Source organism: Nerophis ophidion, linkage group LG26 (assembly GCF_033978795.1).
Source record: "Nerophis ophidion isolate RoL-2023_Sa linkage group LG26, RoL_Noph_v1.0, whole genome shotgun sequence".
NCBI lineage: Eukaryota > Metazoa > Chordata > Actinopteri > Syngnathiformes > Syngnathidae > Nerophis > Nerophis ophidion.
In genome coordinates, this window is record NC_084636.1 from 21626626 (window position 1) to 21649880 (window position 23255).

General features: G+C 38.0%; 1 protein-coding gene across 2 annotated transcripts in view; it reads left to right on the plus strand.

The window, feature by feature from the left end:
• The window catches only part of trabd2b (TraB domain containing 2B), a 201450-nt gene that overhangs the window by 135133 nt on the left and 43062 nt on the right, over nt 1-23255 (plus strand). The window lies entirely within an intron of this gene.

Genomic DNA, 23255 nt, shown 5'->3' on the forward strand with positions numbered 1-23255 from the left:
TTGGCAATTTTAGGTAAAGAATCATACTTTTACTCGACAAAAGTCACAATTTTATCAGAAAACTTTAAAATGTTGGCAAAAAATAAAATAATAATCAGAATTTTACTTGGCAAAATTATGACAAAGGTCATAATTTTACTTAAACAAGAACAACAATAAAATTGGCCATATTGTGATAAAAGTCAGAATTGTATATCACAAATGTTGCCATTTTGCATAAAAAAGTTATAATTTTACGGGAAAATATTGCAATATTACAGACAGAATATGACAAATTGTTCCCAATTCTATAGGAAAAAAGTCGACACATTGTGAGAAAAAGACTGCTTTTATTTTTATTTTATTTTTTTTCATTTTTAATTGTTTTTTATTTTTCAACATTTACTTTAGTTTTTACAGTATGTCTCAATATACATATTTATTTTATTTTTTGTATACATTTTGGCCAAATGGGGGGCAATTTCAATTTCTTACACACACTTGTTATCACATATGTTGGCCAGAGGGGCAGCACTGCAAATTTTTACACACACTTGTTATTTCATATGTTGACCAGAGGGGGAGCACTTTTAAAACAGACACAGTCAATTTGAAAAATCCCTGCTTTTTGGGACCCCCTTAGAATTTTGGCAGTGTTATAATACAAGTTGTAATTTTACTCAACGCAAGTCAGAATTTTACAAGAAAAATCTAACATTTGTGCAATATTATGATAAACGTTTGAATTTTACTCAACAACAGTCACAATTTTACAAGATAAAGCTCTGAATTTTGGCAATTTTATGAAAAGAGTCGTAGTTTTACTTGACAAAGGTCACAATTTTATAAGAAAACTTACAAATGTTGGCAATATTAAGTAATAATTGGAATTTTACTTAAATTTACTAAAAAAATGTCACTATTTTACAAGAACAACAAAAAAATAGGCAATACTGTGATAAAAGTCAGAATTTTATCGGACAAATTTCGCCATTTTGTATTAAAAAGTAATAATGATTGGTTGTTATTGTTTTGGCTGAAGGGGGCACTTTTTTTTTCTTACACACACTTGTTATTTCATATGTTGACCAGAGGGGGAGCACTATTATAACCGACACACAGTCAACTAGAAAAATCCCTCCTTTTTGGGACCACCCTCTTTTTGATAGATTTAACCACCAGGGGTGCCAATGAGACATTCTCTATTAAAAACAATTGTTTTCTGTATTGAGACCATGATTTCGGTCCTAACTTGTTCCCCGGTCCTCATATGGAGGCTTCTTTTTCCTTGACGACACACACACACACACACGCACACATACACACACACACACACACACACACACACGCACTCTTACAGTTGGAAGTCTCAATTACAGCTCGTTCCCACCTTACAAATGAACCATAAGCTGTTTGTTTTAATTAGTTTTCCTAGCTAATTCTTCTTGAATTGTGATTCTCCTGAGGGAAGTGTGTGCATGTGTGTGTTACATCAACACTTTCTACAAACAGGTTTATGCATGCTTTTGAGTGAGCTGGCTATTGCCTTAGAATAGTGCCGAAATTCTCGCCCATAATAAACACGCGCGTGGCGTCATTTTGACATACATGGTTGTGCCTTTGAGGTCGCAAAAGTAAATTTTGATCACAGACAAATATTTCTATTTCAAATTGTTTTTGGAAACTGTGGATGGGACAAAGAGGAAAAGAACATTCCAAATTGTTCTCAACCCGCGGCTCTCGAGCCACATGCGGCTTGGAGCATTTTTAAAAAAAGGATTCAAAATGGAAAAAGATGGGGGAAAAATTTTTTGGGTTTGTTTTGGTATGGTTTTTGTTTAAATGTAAAAATGTGTAAAATAAATATTACATTTGATCATTTTTGTCAACAAAGATTTGTTCAGCCTGCGATACATAGTCATTTTGATAGTAGACTATTATCGCTAATATAGACACATCCTGTGTTGCCTTAGCTTTTAATTTTTTGCGGCTCCAGACAGATTTGTTTTTTGTACAAACCCCATTTCCATATGAGTTGGGAAATTGTGTTGGATGTAAATATAGACTTAGACTTCCTTTTTATTGTCATTCAAATTCGAACTTTACAGCACAGATAAGAACAACATTTCGTTACATAAGCTCATGGTAGTGCAGGATTTTAAAAAAAAGCAATAAATATAAATAGAAACAATATATATATATATATATATATATATATTTATATATATATATATATATATATATAAATATATATATAATAAATGTATATAAATAAATAGATTACTGTACAGATAAATATATTGCACTTTTTCACATGCGTCCACAATATGGATGTATGTTATATTGTCTTTTTTATTCCAGCGAGTTAATCCATTTTTGGGGGAGTTGAGGGGATAATTTAATTATGATGCGTTCAAGAGTCTTACGGCCTGAGGGAAGAAGCTGTTACAGAACCTCTTCCTAGAGTCCAGCAGTGAAAACAGTCCTTGGTGGGGGTGGGAAGAGTCTTTGCAGATTTTCTGAGCCCTGGTCAGGCAGCGGCTTTTTGCGATCTCCTGGATAGGAGGAAGAGGAGTCCTGATGATTTTTTAAAAACGGAATACAATGATTTGCAAATCATTTTCAACCCATATTCAGTTGAATATGCTACAAAGACAACATAGTTGATGTTCAAACTGATAAACTTTTTTTTTTTTTGCAAATAATCATTAACTTTAGAATTTGATGCCAGCAACACGTGACAAAGAAGTTGGGAAAGTTGGCAATAAATACTGATAAAGCTGAGGAATGCTCATCAAACACTTATGTGGAACGTCCCACAGGTGTGCAGGGTAATTGGGAACAGATGGGTGCTATGATTGGGTATAAAAACAGCTTCCCAAAAAATGCTCCGTCTTTCACAAGAAAGGATGGGGCGAGGTACACCCCTTTGTCCACAACAGCGTGAGCAAATAGTCAAACAGTTTAAGAACAACACATTTAGGGATTTCAACATCTATGGTCCATAATATCATCAAAAGGTTTAGAGAATCTGGAGAAATCACTCCACGTAATCGGCATGGCCAGAAACCAACATTGAACGATTGTGACCTTCGATCCCTACTTTGGCACATGTTGCAGCCATGAAATTCCAAGTTAATGATTATTTGCAAAAAAAAAAAAAAAAAAAAGTTTATGAGTTTGAACATCAAATATCTTGATTTGCAAATCATTTTATTCAGTTTTTATTTACCTCTAACACAATTTCCCAACTGTAATGGAAACGGGTTTTGTATTTTTGGTCCAATATGGCCCTTTTAACGTTTTGGGTTGCCGACCCCTGGATTATACGATCAGGTACTTAAACGTAGACGAGCCTCGGATTACTTTCTACAATATGTTTGATTGTGTCTGTTGTAAGGATGTCCCGATCGAGGTTTTTGCACTTCCGATCCGATACCGATATTTTTGCACTTCCGATCCGATAACGATACTGGCCGATACCGGCCTATTCTAGCATGTATTAAAGTTTAAAGTTATTTAGCCTACTTGGTTGTCAGATTCATGTTGAAAAGGGTTTTAGTACTCTTGATAACAACTAGCCAGCTGAATTAGGTGAGTTTGAATAATACACAATGGTTGGTAACAAGAAACTGACCTGTTTATTCAAGGATAAACACAAAATATCAAAAAATGTACATGACAAACAGAAATGGCATCATTAAACAGTAAAAAAGTGAACAGTATAAAGTGCAAATAATGCTTTAAACATTATTAAAAAAAAGCAAAACACACAGACAACCTGACTGGGATAAAATGTCTAACTCAGCATTACTACTTGCTCTTGAACAATTGTAAACTTAAAAAAAAACAAAAAAAAACATCTACACACTCCCTTCAATTGTTTGCCCCAGTCAGGGGGGGCAAACATTTGAAGTCCTAGCATAATGGGGAGATTCTTTCTAACAAAGACGAGCACTTTTAAGATGCTCAGGTGTCAGCCTGCTCCTGTGTTCATTAATGATGAGTGAGGCTGTGCTAAAAAGCCTCTCACTCTCAAGAGTCATTAAAATGTCTTACAACTTTACCACCACGCTTGACTTTATTGTGGGATGGTTTGCACTCCATATTTTCATCTTTTTCGTTCCGTAGGGTACAATAATCCCACACAGCTGACATTTTTTACCATAACATTTAATTCACATAGCCGTCTTAACGGTTAGGACACAGACCTGTTGATGTGTTGAAGGTGGGCTGGAAAATGCAGAACGGAAATTAGGGAGCAGCAGAAAAGTGGAATGTATTCTTTAAATAGGTGTGTTGGAAAACACGGACTGGAATATTTTTTAAAACGGGATTTGGATCGGCATTTTCCCATGCCTTGCTGATACGCATTTTTTGGCAAATATCGGCGGCCGATCCGGTCCAAATATCGGATCGGGACAACCCTAGTCTGTGGGAATTTTGTGCATTTGAGGAGAGGCAATGTCAACCACTATTTCCCTGCAGGTGTTCTTCCATGCCAAAACCATCCAAGAATGCCATTATGGGCTTTGTTGGAAGAGTCTTGACCAAATTGTCCCCACAAAGTTAGATTAGGTGACACTGATACACAAACTAACCATAAATATTTTATCTTCAATAACCATTTTATTGTTCCTCCTACATCCTCGGATCCTTTTTTTTTTTTTTTATTCTAAAACACGTCTGGTTAAATCTTCAATACTTTTTACTCATTCTCTAAACCCCAAAGTTGTTTTGCGGTTTGTGCCTTAAAGTCAGTTAAGTAAGAACAGACGGGATTTCACAGTGTGCTGTTCTGGAAAAAATGTGCTACCCAGGCTGTCGTTTGGTGCTCCATGGCATCGAGTGGCGGATAAAACTTCACAGCTTTTTAAAGGCAAAGCCAGCAGGGAAAAGCCATGGGCCAAACATCCGAAGCTCAAGTGAGACAGGAAGCTTTGTGATTTGAGCATAAGAAAAACTCATTCAAAAACGCAACTCATTAGGTATTTTGGATTAAATTAACATACACAGCTTGAAACACTTTAATTTTTGTAAATCTATAAACTTTCCATACTTTAATGCCTCTATGTATTGATAGCCGTGACTAAATATCTGACAACACAAATGAGTACCTGCAAGGTGGTAATTGTGTCATGGTCTAGGGCTGCATGAGTGTTGCTGCCACAGAGGAGCTGTGGTTCATCAAACCAATTTGTACAGGTTCACTGTGAGGTGTCCTCACCTGTGTTGCCAGCGATTTGAACAACAATGGCTGTGAGTTGACTAGGGTTGTATGCTATGCCAGTGCTAATAAAGTACTGTGGTACTAATACAAAACCCAAAACCAGTGAAGTTGGCACGTTCTTTAAATCGTCAATAAAAACAGAATACAATGATTGGCAAATCCCTTTCAACCTATTTTCAATTGACTAGACTGCAAAGACAAGATATTTAATGTTCAAACTAAGGAACTTAATTTGTTTTTTCAAATAATCATAGTACCAGGTTTCCAGCCGTCATCGTGCGGGTTACATGGACCATCGATGCAAGACGCCCCGTAGCATGTTTGACACTCGTTTATTATTTCAACAAACATCGTTGCGTCCCAGTCGGTCGCGCCAATTTCTAGCGCGACCTCCTTTACTGCTTGTCTCGGCTCGCCTTTCAGTGGCCGGTGGCTGCGTCTTCCTCGCAGGCTCATCTTTCATCTGGTCTCTCTCGTCGTCGTAGTCGGTTGCAGTTTCTCCTCAGTCTTCCGCCCCGATCGCTCCTCCTTCTCCTCTTTTAAACTGCAGGGATAGAGAGCAAGTGTGTGGTTTACGCACCTGACTCGGATTGCTGCAGCGTCACCTCTCCGCTCCGCCGCACACTCCGCCTCCTGGCCGCCATCTTGGGTAGGACCGCGTTCTGTCCTACCCCGCTGTCGGCCTGTCGGCTCCGCCTCTCCACAATCATCAACTTAGAATTTAATGGCAGCAACACGTTGCAAAAAAGTTGGCACAGGGGTTATTTTACCACTGTGTTACATGGCCTTTCCTTTTGACAAAAATCAGTAATCATTTGGGAACTGAGGAGACCAATGTTTGAAGCTTTTCAGGTGGAATTCTTTCCCATTCTTGCTTGATGAACAGCTTAAGTTGTTCAACAGTCCAGTGTGTCCGTTGTGTTATCTCAGGTTTCATAATGTGCCACACATTTTCAATGGGAGACAGGTCTGGACTACAGGCAGGCCAGTCTAGTCTCTTTTACTATGAAGCCACGCTGTTGTTACACGTGGCTTGGCATTGTCTTGCTGAAATAAGCAGGGGCGTCCATGATAACGTTGATTGGATGGCAACATATGTCGCTCCAAAACCTGCATGCACCTTTCAGCATTAATGGTGCCTTCACAGATGTGTAAGTTACTCATACCTTGGGCACTAATGCACCCCCTTACCATCACAGATGCTGACTTTTGAACTTTGCGCCTAGAACAGGAGTCGGCAACCAAAAAAGTTGAAAGAGCCATATTGGACCAAAAATACAAAAAACAAATGTCTGGAGCCGCAAAAAAATGCAAAGCCGTTTATAAATGTTATAATGAAGGCAACACATGACGTAAGTGTCTATATTAGCTATAATAGCCTACTATCAAAATGACTATGTGTCGCAGGCTGAAGCAAATCTTCGTTGACAGAAATGTTAGAAATTAATATTTCTTTTACACATTTTTACAACATTAGAAACCATTTGTAAATCAGAGGATACTCTGAAGGTGAGATAACTCCAGGAAATTACTGGCTTTTAATGGCCAAAGGTATAGATGTGTATGTTCAAGTTAAGGGAAAAGGCAGGCTGTCTTCTTTTAATAGATTTATTACAATATTTGGCAAGCTAAGTAATGTTTGCTGTGATCTGGAACAACATGGCACACAAACAACTTTCAGAAATGCAGTCAATATTATATACAGAAAATGTGTTATAAGACATGCAAAACTAAATTATATACAAAGAGGATCAAAGTAAGGGATATTAAATTAGCTCAAATATACCTACAAATGAGGCATGATGATGCGATATGTACTAAAAGCTAGCCTAAATAGCATATTAGCATTGATTAGCTTGCAGTCATGAACTGACCAAATATGCCTGATTAATACTGCAACAAGTCAATAACATCAACAATGTTCACCTTTGTGCATTCACGCACAGCATAAAAGATTTGGTGGACAAAATGAGATGAAGGAGTTTAACGTTACATGTAAAGTTAAAGTTAAAGTACAAATGATTGTCACACACACATGAGGTGTGGCAAAATTATTCTCTGCATTTGAACTATCACCCAAGATCACCCACTGGGAGGTGAGGGGAGCAGTGGGCAGCAGCATTGGCCTCGCCCGGGAATCATTTTTTTGGGTGATTGGTGTTTTGCATGTCTCATGACACATTTTATGTATGTAATATTGGCTGCATTTCAGATAGTTGTTTGGCGGTAGACAAACTGTTGCGTCACACTCTGGTGAGTTCAAAAAACGCTGAAATTAGGACAAAATGATGTTCATCAAATACTTATATTAAACATATTAAACAGTGGGCTTTCCAACAATTGGGAAGGTTTGCGTCATGTTTTTCCATCCATCCATCCATCCATCCATCCATCCATTTTCTACCGCTTATTCCCTTCTGGGGTGGCGGGGGGCGCTGGCGCCTATCTCAGCTACGATCGGGCGATAGTCGGTGTACACCCTGGACAAGTCACCACCTCATCGCAGGGCCATCCTCAAACAAAAAACATGCAAAACCAAAAAAAATATATTTTGGCCCCTTTTTTTTCCAGTTTTAAATATTTTTTTAAAAATGCTCCAGGGAGCCACTAGGGCGGCACTAAAGAGCCGCATGCGGCTCGAGAGCCACGGGTTGCTGACCTCGCACTATGCCGATACAATACTGTGCATACACAGTAACCAGTTCAGAGTGGAGAACAAAAACAGTCGGAAAAAGCGTCAACGAGGTCAGAACCCTCTCTAGTTACATCTGTACAATGCAGGAGTTTTTACTTAGGGTAATTAAACTATACGACATGTGTATAAAGTGGTTCAGGCTGAAAATCCATCTTTGACCACTCTTGCACACCTACACCTTCCTGACTAGAAGTACCTTTTTGTGCAGACAAAAACCTCACATCTAAGTACATCTGCATACATTGTTTTAAGTTATTCCCTTTCTCTAACAGCTCCTTAATGCAAATGGCAGAGTACCCCAAACTGTTCCAGAAGTGAATTACAGTAGGGAAGGGATTCATATGGCCCTCTTCTTGGCTGGATCTCAAATGAAAGGAAGAAAGGGGTTGATTGTTTTGCAATGTAGTCTGCTGAAAATGATGGAAAGTGAGACTCTAGAGAACAGCTGATGCTGTGGTCAAAGCTGGAATTGCCACCAAACACATTTTAACATATTTAAGACTTTACTGGACTTAAAGTGAATAGTGCACCCCCAATTATTCACGTTGCATGTGTTAGGTAAACCGTGACAATGGGGCGAATGGGGATTCGTATGATCATATGATACTCACTTTTGTATCCACCTTTTGCCATGAAAGGATTCCTAACTAATATCAAGCAGCAGAATTAAAAAAATGCATTTGTGTCCTAATAATGTATTTTTTTTAAGTTAATTTAAATTTAGGTTACCATATTTTCCGGACCATAGGGCGCACCGGATTATGAGGCGCACTGCCGACGAATGGTCTATTTTTGATCTTTTTTCATATATAAAAGGCGCGCCGGGTTATAGGGCGCATTAAAGGGGTCATATTATTGTTATTTTCGAAATGTAAAACACTTCCTTGTGGTCTACATAACATTTAATGGTGGTTCTTTGGTCAAAATGTTGCAAAGATTATATTTTACAGAGTTTTACGGGAGTGGGAGAAGTGTCAAAAGATGGAGTTAACTGTTTTACTGACATTCAGACTTGACTTAAATCAATAACGGAGCAGCATCTCCTCATCCGTGGCTCACCAGTACAATAATGCCGGAAATGTTTCCTGTGAAAAGCCGTCCAACCGGAACTCTCTAATAACCAAAGTTTCCTGGGTGAATAATGTAAACTCACTTCATACCGGTATGTTTTAGCGCTTTCATGGCGAGTTTACTGACAGAAATAAGTAAGAACTTTACACTACTTTATATTAAAAAATGGCATCAGGGGAGGATGAAATTCTCATAACAAGTAGATAGAGAAAAAAAGCTTATCAACTACCATGTCGACACAGACTACAAAGGCGGACTTGCGCAAATTTTCAGGACTTACAGCTCAGCAGGTACCAGAAGGTAAGAAAAGTTTCTTTTGCATAGTATTACGAAACAAAACGCCGGATAATGTCTTACCTTATACACACACCATAATAATACTCGTATGTTGAAGCACAGTACAATCCATCGAGCAGTGCGGCTTCATAGCTTACCAAAGTCGTACTAAAACATATTGATAGATTTTTGAGCGCCGCATGTAATGTTCTATATTTTCAATGGAACATATAAAATGTGGATGGTGTTTATATATCTCTTGTGTGTGAATGCCATCAAATTGCAGTCTACACATATCTCTTTAAATAGGTGTGTTGCCATCTACTGGTCACACTTATCATTTTACCTTGTGCCAAATAAAATAGCTTGGAGGTCGGTAAGCACAACCGGAATTATTCCGTACATTAGGCGCAGCGGGTTATAAGGCGCACTGTCGAGTTTTGAGGTAAAAAAAAATGATTTTAAGTGCGCCTTATAGTCCAGAAAATACTGTAATATTTATTTTTTTTAAAAAGAAAAAGAAAAAAAAAGATAATTTGACAGCAGCAAAAAAAATAATAAAAGTATTCGCTACACATGTAAAAATGAAACCCGAAGATCTTCCACTCTCAGCTACAGTCGTGGGAGCTGTCGGACACCGGCGTGGACAAACACAGCTCATTGGCATCAAAGCTACAATTTATTTATAATTGTAAAAAAAAAAAACTTGGGAGCTTCTAATGAGAAAACAACTATCCTAAGAACAATATTACGTAAGGGCAAAACTCAGCTGTGCTTCCCCTCCGGACTCACTTTTGACGATGGTACTACAGGACAGGGTTGGCCTGGTTTCCATATTTATTATACATTTTTTGATCTACTGTTTTTTGACAGTTTTGAAGGCGATGGCTGCGGTTGACTCATGTCAAGGGCGGCAACGGCCATTACTGCCAGCTCTCAGACAATGATTTGTGCCTCTTTAAATCTTTAAAAAGAAATGTAAGCAGTAAATCGTGCCCTTTACTCGACTCATAATCAGATACAGTCATTCAATCAGAAGACACAGTCGTCATGACAACAACAAAAATGTGTCAATTAATGCAGAACATTCCGTACTGTAGAGTGTTTTTCATACATCTTAACAAACCTCATTAATTGATTGATTGATTGATTGATACTTTTATTAGTAGATTGCACAGTACAGTACATATTCCCTACAATTGACCACTAAATGGTAACACCCGAATAAGTTTTTCAACTTGTTTAAGTCGGGGTCCACGTTAATCAATTCATGTGAACCTGATCTGCCAGAGAATAAGAAGACAGGAAGTATCGTTCTTACCACCTTATCGACTTTGTTGCTAGTGCAGCGAGCTTGAGTATAACTGCTGTTTCATTAAGGAATATCTTTTTATTTGCATGTGTCATCATAGCAAATACCATAATGTCTGGGCTAAAGAGCGCATCGGTATTTAAGTCAAACCACCAAATTTTAGAAGAAATAAATATTTTTACAAATATTAGCCGCACCGAACCTTAAGCCACAGATACAAACTCCAAAACCACTAATGTTGGCACCTTGTGTGAATCTTAGTAAAAACAATACAATGATTTGCAAATCCTTTTCAACCTATATTCAATTGAATAGACTGCAAAGACGGGCTTCACGGTGGCAGAGGGGTTAGTGCGTCTGCCTTACAATACGAAGGTCCTGCAGTCCTCGGTTCAAATCCAGGCTCGAGATCTTTCTGTGTGGAGTTTGCAAGTTCTCCCCGTGAATGCGTGGGTTCCCTCCGGGTACTCCGGCTTCCTCCCACTTCCAAAGACATGCACCTGGGGATAGGTTGATTGGCAACACTAAAATTGGCCTTAGTGTGGGAATTTGAGTGTGAATGTTGTCTGTCTATTTGTGTTGGCCCTGCGATGAGGTGGCGACTTGTCCAGGGTGTACCCCGCCTTCCGCCCGATTGTAGCTGAGATAGGCGCCAGTGCCCCCCGCGACCCCAAAAAGGGAATAAGCGGTAGAAAATGGATGGATGGATAGACTGCAAAGACAAAATACTCAACGTTTGAACTGGAAAATTTGTTATTTTTTGCAAATATTAGCTCAATAGGAAATTGATGCCTACGATATTTTTCAAAAAAGCTGGAACAAGTGGCAAAAAAGACTGAGAAAGTTGAGAAATGCTCATCAAACACTTATTTGGAACATCCCACAGGTAAACAGGGTGATGGCAAGTACATCCTTGTCATTCATAAACAAGGTTGGGGCAAAGGTCACCACTTTGTGAACAAATGCGTGAGCAAATTGTCTAACAGTTTCAGAACATTTCTCAAGAAGTAATTGCAAAGAATTTATGGATTTTAACATCTACGGTCCGTAATATCATCAAGAGGTTCAGAGAATCTGGAGAAATCACTGCACGTAAGCGATGATATTACGGACCTTCGATCCCTCAGGCGGTACTGCATCAAAAAAACGACATCAGTGTGTAAAGGATATCACCACATGGGCTCAGGAACACTTCAGAAAAAACACTGTCAGTAACTACAGTTTGTTGCTACATCTGTATGTGCAAGTTAAAACTATACTATGCAAAGTGAAATACAATAATCAACAACACCCAGAAACGCTGCTGACTTCGCTGGGCCCGAGCTCATCTAAGATTAACTGATGCAAAGTGGAAAAGTGTTCTGTGGGCTGACGAGTCCACATTTATTTTTATTTATTTTTTTGGAAACTGTGGACGTTGTGTCCTCCGGATCATAGAGGAAATAACCATTGTTATAGGCTTTATAGGGTTCTATATATAGCAATACACTTTTTTTGGGTAAATTATGTATTTAGATACCTTAATTGTTTCCAATCGTTGCCCGCCACACGGCAGTAAAATAGCTGATCAAACAATAACAGACGCCATCCTCATGGACCCACTAGCTGCGTAAACTAGCGTTCCAATTAGCTGAACAGACTCAATAACTCCAGGGTGACGTCATGGTGAATTTCTAATACAAAAAGAATGCTAAGACTCAGTAAATGTAATAATAAAATAACTGGACAGAAGTTATAATCAGCTCATTTCTAAATGTTATAGAAAGATATTTTATTGATAACTTTTTTTGTTGTTGTTTTTTTTCACACACTTTTTAGCAAAAATTTGGTAGCATAGATTGCTGGTATCGATTCACAGGAACTCCCAATTGATGCCGTATCGGTTCAAATGTAAAAAGTACCCATCCCTCGTGAAGCATAACAATTAGCTGGTAGACAGCTTGAATCTCAAAAGACTAAAGCTGAGGTACAACTCCATTGGTGATGCCGATCACAAATATTGAAAGCACAAAGTATGATTCATTTTGTTTTAAAAAAATAAGTTATCCCAAGAGAGGTCATCTTACATACGAGGCAAACATAAAGTTTATAGTTTGTAGAATGTTCCTGTTTGTGCATGTTTCTTCATGTGGTCCCTGCTGTTTTGCACTTTCTCCATTATGTAATAATTACTAATCAAATCCAACCACCCGCTCATTCCAAGAGAATGCCTCCACAACACACACACATGCACACACACAAACACACACACACACTCACGCATTTGTATTTCTTATCTTCTTGAGACCCCCCGAAAAATGACTCTCTCTCTTCCGGACCACCCTTTCTAGTTATATAAAGATTTGTATTTACATTATTCATAATATATACCAACTATGCAAATATAAAAAAGGTAATATTTTATTTTATTATTATTTTATTTTATTTTTAGAAGTTTTTGTTTTTAATTGGTTTTTAGTCTTCATTATTTACTTCAAGTTCTTATAGTATGTCTCTATATACATTTTATTTTTTTCAATTTTGGCCAAAGGGGGCGCATTTTAATTTTTTTACACACAGTTGTTATTATATATGTTGGCCAGAGGGGGAGCACTTTAAATGTTTACACACACTTGTTATTTCATATGTTGACCAGAGGGGGAGCACTCTTAAAACCGACACAGTCAATTTGAAAAATCTTTCCTTTTTGGGACCACCCTAATTTTGATAGATTTCACCACCAAGGGGGCAAATTAGATTTCCATTTTTGTATTTTTCGTATTTTGCTTAGGCCGATGACAAACCCCTTTGCCGCAATTTAGGCAACCCAGCTATAGAAGTTAATGGCCACCATAGTCTTTGTACCATAGTGTATTTGTTCATCCTACGGTCACATATGGGACGCGGGTTGTCTTACGTCAGCACCGGGAGGCGTAAAATCAGCTGTTCACCTGGCAGGTTTTTTCAGGAATTAATAGGGAAATCCTTCTTTAGTTGCTGTCTTGTTTTATCATATATTGCTGCCTTTGCACCTGTCAATGTTTACTTTTGTATGCACATTAAATCAACAAAACCTCCTGACTTTGGAGCAATGTTTACAGACTCTAGTATTTGGCTCTCTATTAGATGCAATGGTTTTTCGTATTGGGACCATGATTTCGGCGCTAACCAGTCCTCATATGGAAGGCACTGTTTCTTGTTGATGTTTCAAGAAGGGTAGAAATACAAGAACACACACACACACACATTTTTGCATTCGTTACCTTCTTGAGACCTCTGAACAATACCCTACCTCTGTAGGACCACCCTTTCTAGATATTTAAATATTTGTATTTACAACATTGATAATATATACAGAAAATGCAAATATAAAAAAGGTAAGCTTTTAGGTCCATGTCCCTTCCGTTCATTCAATTTCCAATTCTTAAATACAAATCGTAAAAAAAAGTCCAACTTTCGATTTTTACCACATGTGGCAGATTTGAAAACAAAAAAAAAAGGGTTAATTTTCATTAAAATATTGCCATGAAGTTAGATTTGGTGCTATTTTCCTTTCATGGATTTTTATTTTTCCAGATAAACCCGAAAATCCAATTCATGTTTATCCAAAATGTAAAAATGTGTGTTTTCTGTGTGATGAGAAGTTGAACCCGAAGCAGTATTTTAGCTTTTCGTTTCCGCTTAGCATGTTTTTAGCATAATGCTAACATGTCTGTTTGGCAGGAGTCCTATTGCCGTTTTTAAAAAAGTCTCATAAAATAGTTGTCCAACTTTTATTTCAGAAATAAAACTAGAAAAAATGGCCCAAAATTAGTTTTTTTGATTGCCATTTGAGAATTCAAAATCAAATGAACCCTTTTAGTATTTTTTTTGTTGTAATTGTTTTTTAGTCTTCGTTATTTACTTCAAGTTATTACAGTATGTCTCTATATACATATTCATTTCATTTGCTTTCATTAATTCTGGCCAAATTCAAATTTATTTCACACACTTGTTATTTCATATGTTGACCAAAGGGGGAACACTTTTTAAAACCGACACAGTCAATTTGAAGAATCCCTCCTTTTTCGGACCTCCCTAATTTTGATAGATTTCACCACCAAGGGTGCAAATGAGACATTCTCTCTTAGATGCAATGGTTTTCTGTTTTGGGACCATATTTTCGGTCCTAACTTCTTCACCGGTCCTCATAAGGACGGCACTTTTCCTTGTTGATGTCTCAAGAAAGGTAGAAATACAAGAACACACAGACGCACACAATATTGCAGTAAACAAACAGGTCTTCATGCATTTTCCACCTCGACTTCCAGAGCACACACACACACACACACACACACACACACACACACACACACACACACACATTCTGCACTGATTTCTCATTTTCCAGCTCTCTGACGTCCTTATTGAAAGCATCCCGTGGAATTTCCTAGCGCAGCCACAGCCTTAGACGCCACTACGCACGCACACACACATATACACCATGTTGACAATTCCGATCATGTGATCCGCAGTCATTGCCAAGACGAGAGTGGGCTCTTTCCAAAATACACATGTAAGGTTTGTTTGTTTGAGCCACTTTCATTTCCCCTCCTAAGGGATTATTTTTTTTCGTAATTTTTGGGAGGAGGAATCTCCCATTGTGATGGTGAAGTGGGTCCATATGGGTTACTTAGTTACTTACCTCATTAGTCATTTTCATAACATCACAAAGAGACAATTAAACAAATGTGAGACAAGGTTGGAATATGAGTTGCAATACAATATGTCTATTTTTCAAAATCTGTGCAACTATGAATGTATATTTATATATATATTTTTTTAAACTAAGTGCTGCGTTACTTTTGGGACCAAATTGTCATGAAAAACAAGCTTCGGGGCCACTTGTCAGCTCTCTCACTGAGCATGTTTGCTTTTCTCAGCCTCTCTCCGTGTCTTGATTGTCTCACCTTCATCAATTGTTTCCATAGTGTTTAACTGTCTTGACTCTCAGGCTGTGTTCACATGTACGAGGGTGAAACGTAAAAAAGGGTCTATACAACTCAAGGGCCAAAATAAATGTCAGTCTACATCACAGGTGTATTTAAAACGGAAAGTCTGTCAAAGTAACAGGTGGCTTGTAACCTTTTATACGTTTAAGCCAATGAGAAATCAAAAGAAAGTAATTTCCAGGAAAAAGCACAAGAGTGAGTTAAAGGCCTAAGGCGGGGATCAGCCACTCTTTAGCGCTGCCCTAGTGTTTCTCCCTGGACCTGTTTCACAGATTTGTGAAAATGTAAAAATACATTTTTTGTTTTAATATATTTTCTGTACGAGCACAAACGTGACACAAACCTTTTTACATGCTTAAGTGATGAGAGTATTTGGCAAGCACCGTTTTGTCCTACTAATTTCAGACATCCTTGAACTCATCGTAGTTTGTTTACATATACAACTTCCTCCGATACTGCCACAGAAAGATGTGTTTTATACCACTCTTTTGTCTCATTTTGTCCACCAAACGTTTTATGCTGTGCGTGAATGCACAAAGGTGAGCTTTGTTGAATTTATTGATTTGTTGGAGTGCTTATCAGGTATATTTGGTAAATCCAACAATGCTAACATGCTATTTAGGGTAGCAATATGGACATATTGCATCATTATGCCTCGTTTTTAGCTTTATTTGAGCTCATGTAATGTCCTTATGTACTTTGTATATTTAATTTATATTTGCATGTCTCACAACATATTGACTGCATTTATGATTAGTGTTTGTTCCAGACCACAGCAAACGTTACCCAGGTTGCAAAGATTGTAATAACTCCATTAAAGAAAGACAGTCTGCCGTTTCCTTAAACTTGGACACACACATCTATACTTTTGGCCATTCTGAGCCGGTAATTTCCAGAAGTTCTCATCCCGTGAGAAGCCTCAGCTTTTATTGTGATTTCCAATGTTGCAAAATGTGTAGAATAGAAATTAAAATACAACATTTCTGTCAAAGACAATTTGCGTCAGCCTTTTATAGTAGGCTAGTATAGCTAATATAGACACTTACATCATGTGTTGCCTTCATTTTAACATTTATATAAGAAACACAAAAAAAGATTTTGTGATGCTAAAAAATATCAATGTAATCATTGTAGCATTGACTAGATACACTCTTGTACTTGGTATCATTACGGTGGATGTTAGGTGTAGATCCGCCAATGGCGTTTGTTTACATTTTGACGCCGGTGAGCTACGGTCTGTCGTGAAGCATGTTTAGCTATTCCTCGTCCTGCAGGGATGATGCTTGAAAGAAACTCACTTATTTGTCGCCATAGTGATTTATAAGTGGCTAAAACACTTCCGACTGGGGCTGGACTTTAGCCGCTAACTAGCTAACCGTGTTTTAAAGCATTTTTTTCCGTTTGGTGTTTCATTGTTATAACTTCACCTTTATCATTAGTTTTCAAGCCAAAAAGCATCCATTCTCTCTTTTCTGTCTACACACTGTGTCTGCTTGTAAGTACTCCGTGATTGTGCGCTGCCGAACATGCTCGTCTACTCGTAAAACCAGCAAAGACATGACAACGACAAATATGATGTCTTAGTATTGCGGTACTATACTTGTATCGGTGTACCGTACAAGCCTTCTTAATAGCTTGATATCAAATTTTCGGGACTTCTGCCGATGCCAAAGTTGCACAATAGGTCTGCTTTAAAAGGATGTTTTTTTAAAGCTTGAAAATGAACAGGATAATAATTCTATCAACATGAATAAACAACCAGTTTTTTGGCAAATTCTATTTGCCGTATTTCCTTGAATTGTATAAACTGTATTATCCGCATGCCTCGTTTTACCGCCGGGTCAAACTCGTTTTGCAAAATAATTAGCGCATGCTTAGAATTACTGGCGGGTCAAACTTGTTTAGAAAAATAATTAGCATATCCCTCGTTTTACCGCCGGGCCAAACTCTTCACGTCACGAGTGTGTAACACGGGTGGGAAATAAGCCATATTTCCTCTCATGGCATCCCCTCATATTACCTGCGCCATTTCCACGTTTAATCTTGCGAGTTTAACATAGGCGCTCACGTGATCCGCTGCAGCCTATTGCGCTCTATATAATACAGCGTTCCAAGATGGCTGCCAGGTGCGGTGGCTAAGCCTGTGGACATCTGAAGCCGGTATGTTTTATAGTTGTCGTTTGCCTGCATATCGTTAAAACAACCGTCCAACATTTTACCACTAATTGTAAACTTATAGGTGTCGACCATCAGGGCCGAGTTGCGACGAGAGAGTGTGGCGATGTTAAGATATTAAGCCGAGTTAGTAAGTGAATTTGTTTGCTAATTGTAGCAACTAGCCATACCCATGTATTTTCTATGGGCGGTTAGCACCAGGTTTTAATCCCGTTTCCTCCAATGTTTCTGATCCGATTGAATTTATCAATCAATCAATCAATCAATGTTTATTTATATAGCCCTAAATCACAAATGTCTCAAAGGACTATACAAACCATTACGACTACGACATCCTCGGAAGAACCCACAAAAGGGCAAGGAAAACTCACACCCAGTGGGCAGGGAGAATTCATATCCAGTGGGACGCCATTGACATTGCTGACCATGAGAAACCTTGGAGAGGACCTCAGATGTGGGCAACCCCACCCCCCTCTAGGGGACCGAAAGCAATGGATGTCGTGCGGGTCTAACATGATACTGTGAAAGTTCAATCCATAGTGGCTCCAACACAGCCGCGAGAGTTCAGTTCAAAGCGGATCCAAGACAGCAGCGAGAGTCCCGTCCACAGGAAACCATCCCAAGCGGAGGCAAATCAGCAGCGTAGAGATGTCCCCAACCGATACACAGGCGAGCGGTCCATCCTGGGTCTCGACTCCGGACAGCCAGTACTTCATCCATGGTCATCGGACCGGACCCCCTCCACAAGGGAGGGGGGGACATAGGAGAAAAAAGAAAAGAAGCGGCAGATCAACTGGTCTAAAAAGGAGGTCTATTTAAAGGCTAAAGTGTACAGATGAGTTTTAAGGTGAGACTTAAATGCTTCTACTGAGGTAGCATCTCGAACTGTTACCGGGAGGGCATTCCAGAGTACTGGAGCCCGAACGGAAAACGCTCTATAGCCCGCAGACTTTTTTGGGCTTTAGGAATCACTAATAAGCCGGAGTCTTTTGAACACAGATTTCTTGCCGGGACATATGGTACAATACAATCGGCAAGATAGGATGGAGCTAGACCGTGTAGTATTTTATACGTAAGTAGTAAAACCTTAAAGTCACATCTTAAGTGCACAGGGAGCCAGTGCAGGTGAGCCAGTATAGGCGTAATATGATCGAACTTTCTTGTTCTTGTCAAAAGTCTAGCAGCCGCATTTTATATTTATGTTGAGTCTTTGTTTTGGGTACTTACATACGGTGATTGAGTATTGTGGCGTTTTAAGGCCATCTGCATTTTTTATGCTACATAATAACGTTTTTTTTTTCTTAAATGTGCTTTTCATGATGGTATCCTTACATCACACTCAAATTTATAAGCGCAGGCCTAAATTTACCGCATGCCTTTGGTAAGCTCCGGAGTGAGAAGAGGTTTTAAATTAATTACCGCCCCGGTAATTAATTAATCAAGGAAATACGGTATTTTTCAACCAGTATTGTGCATCCCTCAGTGTGCTACTGAGGCCCGAGCGATTGTGTCAAAAGGGGAAAGAAAGCAAAAATGTTGACCCTTTTCCATAGCAGAGTGTGGCAAAAAGCCAAATTATGAATAGAAACATGTTTTTTTAAATAAGTTCTTGTGGACATTACATCAGCAGGTCCATGTTGTCTTGTCTGCTCTACTCGCCGCCACGCCTCGTTTATTAGACTTTCTACGTCAATGGCTCGTCTACACTTCGAAAAATGTCATGGAATAATGCAGGCATGTGGTCATAGAGATAAAATTGCTGGTCCTTCTGAGAGCCTTAACATTTTATTGAGCAATGTTCGGGTTTGGGCTCGTGTGTTTCATGTGTGCCTGTGGTTGTACAGTCAGTCGTGATTTGAAGATACTTTTGTTCTGGATCATGTTTCTTTAAAGCGTACTCCCCTCCTCTGGCCGCAAATCAAAACCAACAAGCGTAATTTGCGGTTTAATCTTGTCATCGGGTTTTACGACTATTAGAAGGCTGGGATAGACGAGTGTATCATTTCCAACGACAGTGAAGATGGCTATCAGGAGTTCTTTATGGAGTGTCTCCTGTCAATGCAGCTCATTTGCATGCTCACATATGCACATTATTAGCAAATATCGAACATTTTCTTAGTCTGGTTCATGGTTTTAATGTTGCATACCTTGGCCGCTTGCATTCTGGCTGGCCTTTATTCAAACTGAAGAAAAAAAAAAAAGATCAAATCAATGCTCATAGCCAAGATACACACTCACATACCTGCACACTTTTATCTTTTCACTGTCTTTGGCATGCCAGCAACACACACACACACACACACACACACACACACACACACACACACACACTTGTATTCCTTACATTCTCGAGACCTGAGACCTGACCTTGAGTCCTCTTTAGGACCACCCATTCTAGATATATAAAGATTTCTACTTCCAACATTAACTAATATACAAACTATGCAATTATAAAAAATGTGATCTTTTAGTATTTTTTTTTTTTTTTTTTTTTTGTATTTTTTTTTCTAATCTTCATTTTTTACTTCAAGTTATTACAGTATGTCTCTATATACTTTTTAAAAAACAATGATTTAGGCCACACACTTTTTATTACATATATTGGCCAGAGGGGGAGCACTTCCAATTTTTACACTCACTTGTTATTTCATATGTTGACCTGAGGGGTAGCACTCTTAAAACCGACACACGGTCAATTTGAAAAATCCGTCCTTTTTGGAACCATGCAAATATAAAAAAACTTAATCTTTTATATATTTTTTTGTTTGTAATTGTTTTTTAATGTTCATTTTTTTACTTCAAGTTATTACACTATGTCTGTATATACTTTTTTTTTAAATAAATTTTGGTCAAAGGGGGCGCATTTCAATTTTTTACACACACTTTTTATTACATATGTTGGCCAGAGGGGGATCACTTCAAACTCTTACACACACTTGTTATTTCATATGTTGACCAGAGGGGGAGCACTTTTAAAACCCACACAGTCGATTTCAAAAATCCCTCCTTTTTGGGACCACCCTAATTTAGATAGAGTTCACAACCAGGGGTGCAAATGAGACATTCTCTATTAGATGCAATGGTTTCCCGTATTGGTACCCTAATTTCAGTCCTAACTTGTTCACCGGTTCTCATATGGAAGGTACTTTTCCTTGTTGATGTCTCAAGAAGGGTAGAAATACAAGAACTCACACACACACAAAAACACACACTCTTGTATTTGTGACCTTCTTGAGACCTCCGAAAAATGTTTTTCTCATTAGGGCCACCCATTCTAGATATATAAAGATTTGTATTTCCAACATTAATAACTATACAAACTATGCAAATATTAAAAAAAAACCATAATCTTTTATATATATTTTTTGTTTGTAATTGTTTTTTAATGTTCATTTTTTACTTAAAGTTATTACAGTCTTTCTCTATATACTTTTTTTTTTTAATTAATTTTGGCCAAAGGGAGCGCATTTCAATTTCTTACACACAATTTTTATTACATATGTTGGCCAGAGGGGGAGCACTTCAAACTCTTACACACACTTGTTATTTCATATGTTGACCAGAGGGGGAGCACTTTTAAAACCCACACAGTCGATTTAAAAAATCCCCTCCTTTTTGGGACCACCCTAATTTAGATAGAGTTCACAACCAGGGGTGCACATGAGACATTCTCTATTAGATGCAATGGTTTCCCGTATTGGTACCCTAATTTCAGTCCTAACTTGTTCACCTGTTCTCATATGGAAGGTACTTTTCCTTGTTGATGTCTCAAGAAGGGTAGAAATACAAGAAAACACACACACACACACACACACACACACACACACACACACAAAAACACACGCTCCTGTATTTGTCACCTTCTTGAGACTTCTGAAAAATGCCTCTCTCTTTAGGGCCACCCATTGTAAATATATAAAGATTTGTATTTCCAACATTAATAACTATACAAACTATGCAAATATAAAAAAAACATAATCTTTTATATATTTTTTTGTTTTTAATTGTTTTTTATGTAAATTGTTTTACTTCGTTATTACAGTATGTCTCTATATACTTTTTTTTTAATTAATTTTGGCCAGAGGGGGTGCATTTCAATTTCTTACACACACTTTTTATTACATATGTTGGCCAGAGGGGGAGTACTTCAAACTCTTACACACACTTGTTATTTCATATGTTGAACAGGGGGAGCACTTTTAAAACCGACACACAGTCGATTTCAAAAATCCCTCCTTTTTGGGACCACCCTAATTTTGATAGATTTCACAACCAGGGGTGCAAATGAGACATTCTCTATTAGATGCAATGGTTTTCCGTATTGGGACCATGATTTCGGTCCTAACTTGTTCACCGGTTCTCATATGGAAGGTGCTTTTCCTTGTTGATGTCTCAAAAAGGGTAGAAATACAAGAACACAGACTCATAAATACACACACTCTTGTATTTGTCACGTTCTTGAGACCTCCGAAAAATGCCTCTTTCTTTAGGACAACCCAACTAGGTATACCAAGATTTGTATTTCCAACATTAATAATGTATACATGAATAGGGAAGTCCTTCTTTTGCTGCCGTCTTGTTTGATCATATATTGCTACCTTTGCACCTGTCTATGTTTACTTTTGTATGCACATTAAATTAACAAAAAATCCTGACTTTGGAGCAATGTTCACAAACTCTGGTATTTGGCTCTCTATTAGATGCAATGGTTTTCCATATTGGGACCATGATTTCGGTCATAACTTGTTCACTGGTCCTCATTTGGAAGGCACGTTTCCTTGTTGATGTCTCAAAAAGGGTAGAAATACAAAAACAAACACACTTGCGATTCCAAAGATGCGGAGGACTACATCGCCCACCTCTATCTAAAGATAGAGGTGGGCGATGTATTGAGTTTGTAAGATATTGATACATTTTTAAACAACATATGAATTAAGAAAATATCGTAATATCGGTATAATTTATTTCACGTTGTCAATGTTTACTTTGATATGCACATTAAATCAACAAAAAATCCTGACTTTGGAGCAATGTTCACAGACTCTAGTATTTGGCCTCTATTAGATGCAATGCTTTTCTGTATTGGGACTTAACCAAGTAGCTGTTAGGTATTGGACTGAGGGAGATGACGGCAACTGACACCAGGAGGCTAGAATGTAGCTCTGAGATGTATTAAATATATATATATATGCCAGGATGTAGCTCTGAGATGTATTATATATATATATATATATATATATATATATATATATATATATATATATATTTAATACATCTCAGAGCTACATTCTAGCCTCCTGGTGTCAGTTGCCGTCCAATCCCTATCAGCTACTTGGGTAGGTCCCAATACAAAAAAGCATTGCATCTAATAGAGGCCAAATACTAGAGTCTGTGAACATTGCTCCAAAGTCAGGATTTTTGTTGATTTAATGGGCATATCAAAGTAAACATTGACTACGTGAAATAAATTATATCGATACTACGATATTTTAATAATTCATATCTTGTTTAAAAAATTATCAATATCTTACAAACTCAATGCATCGC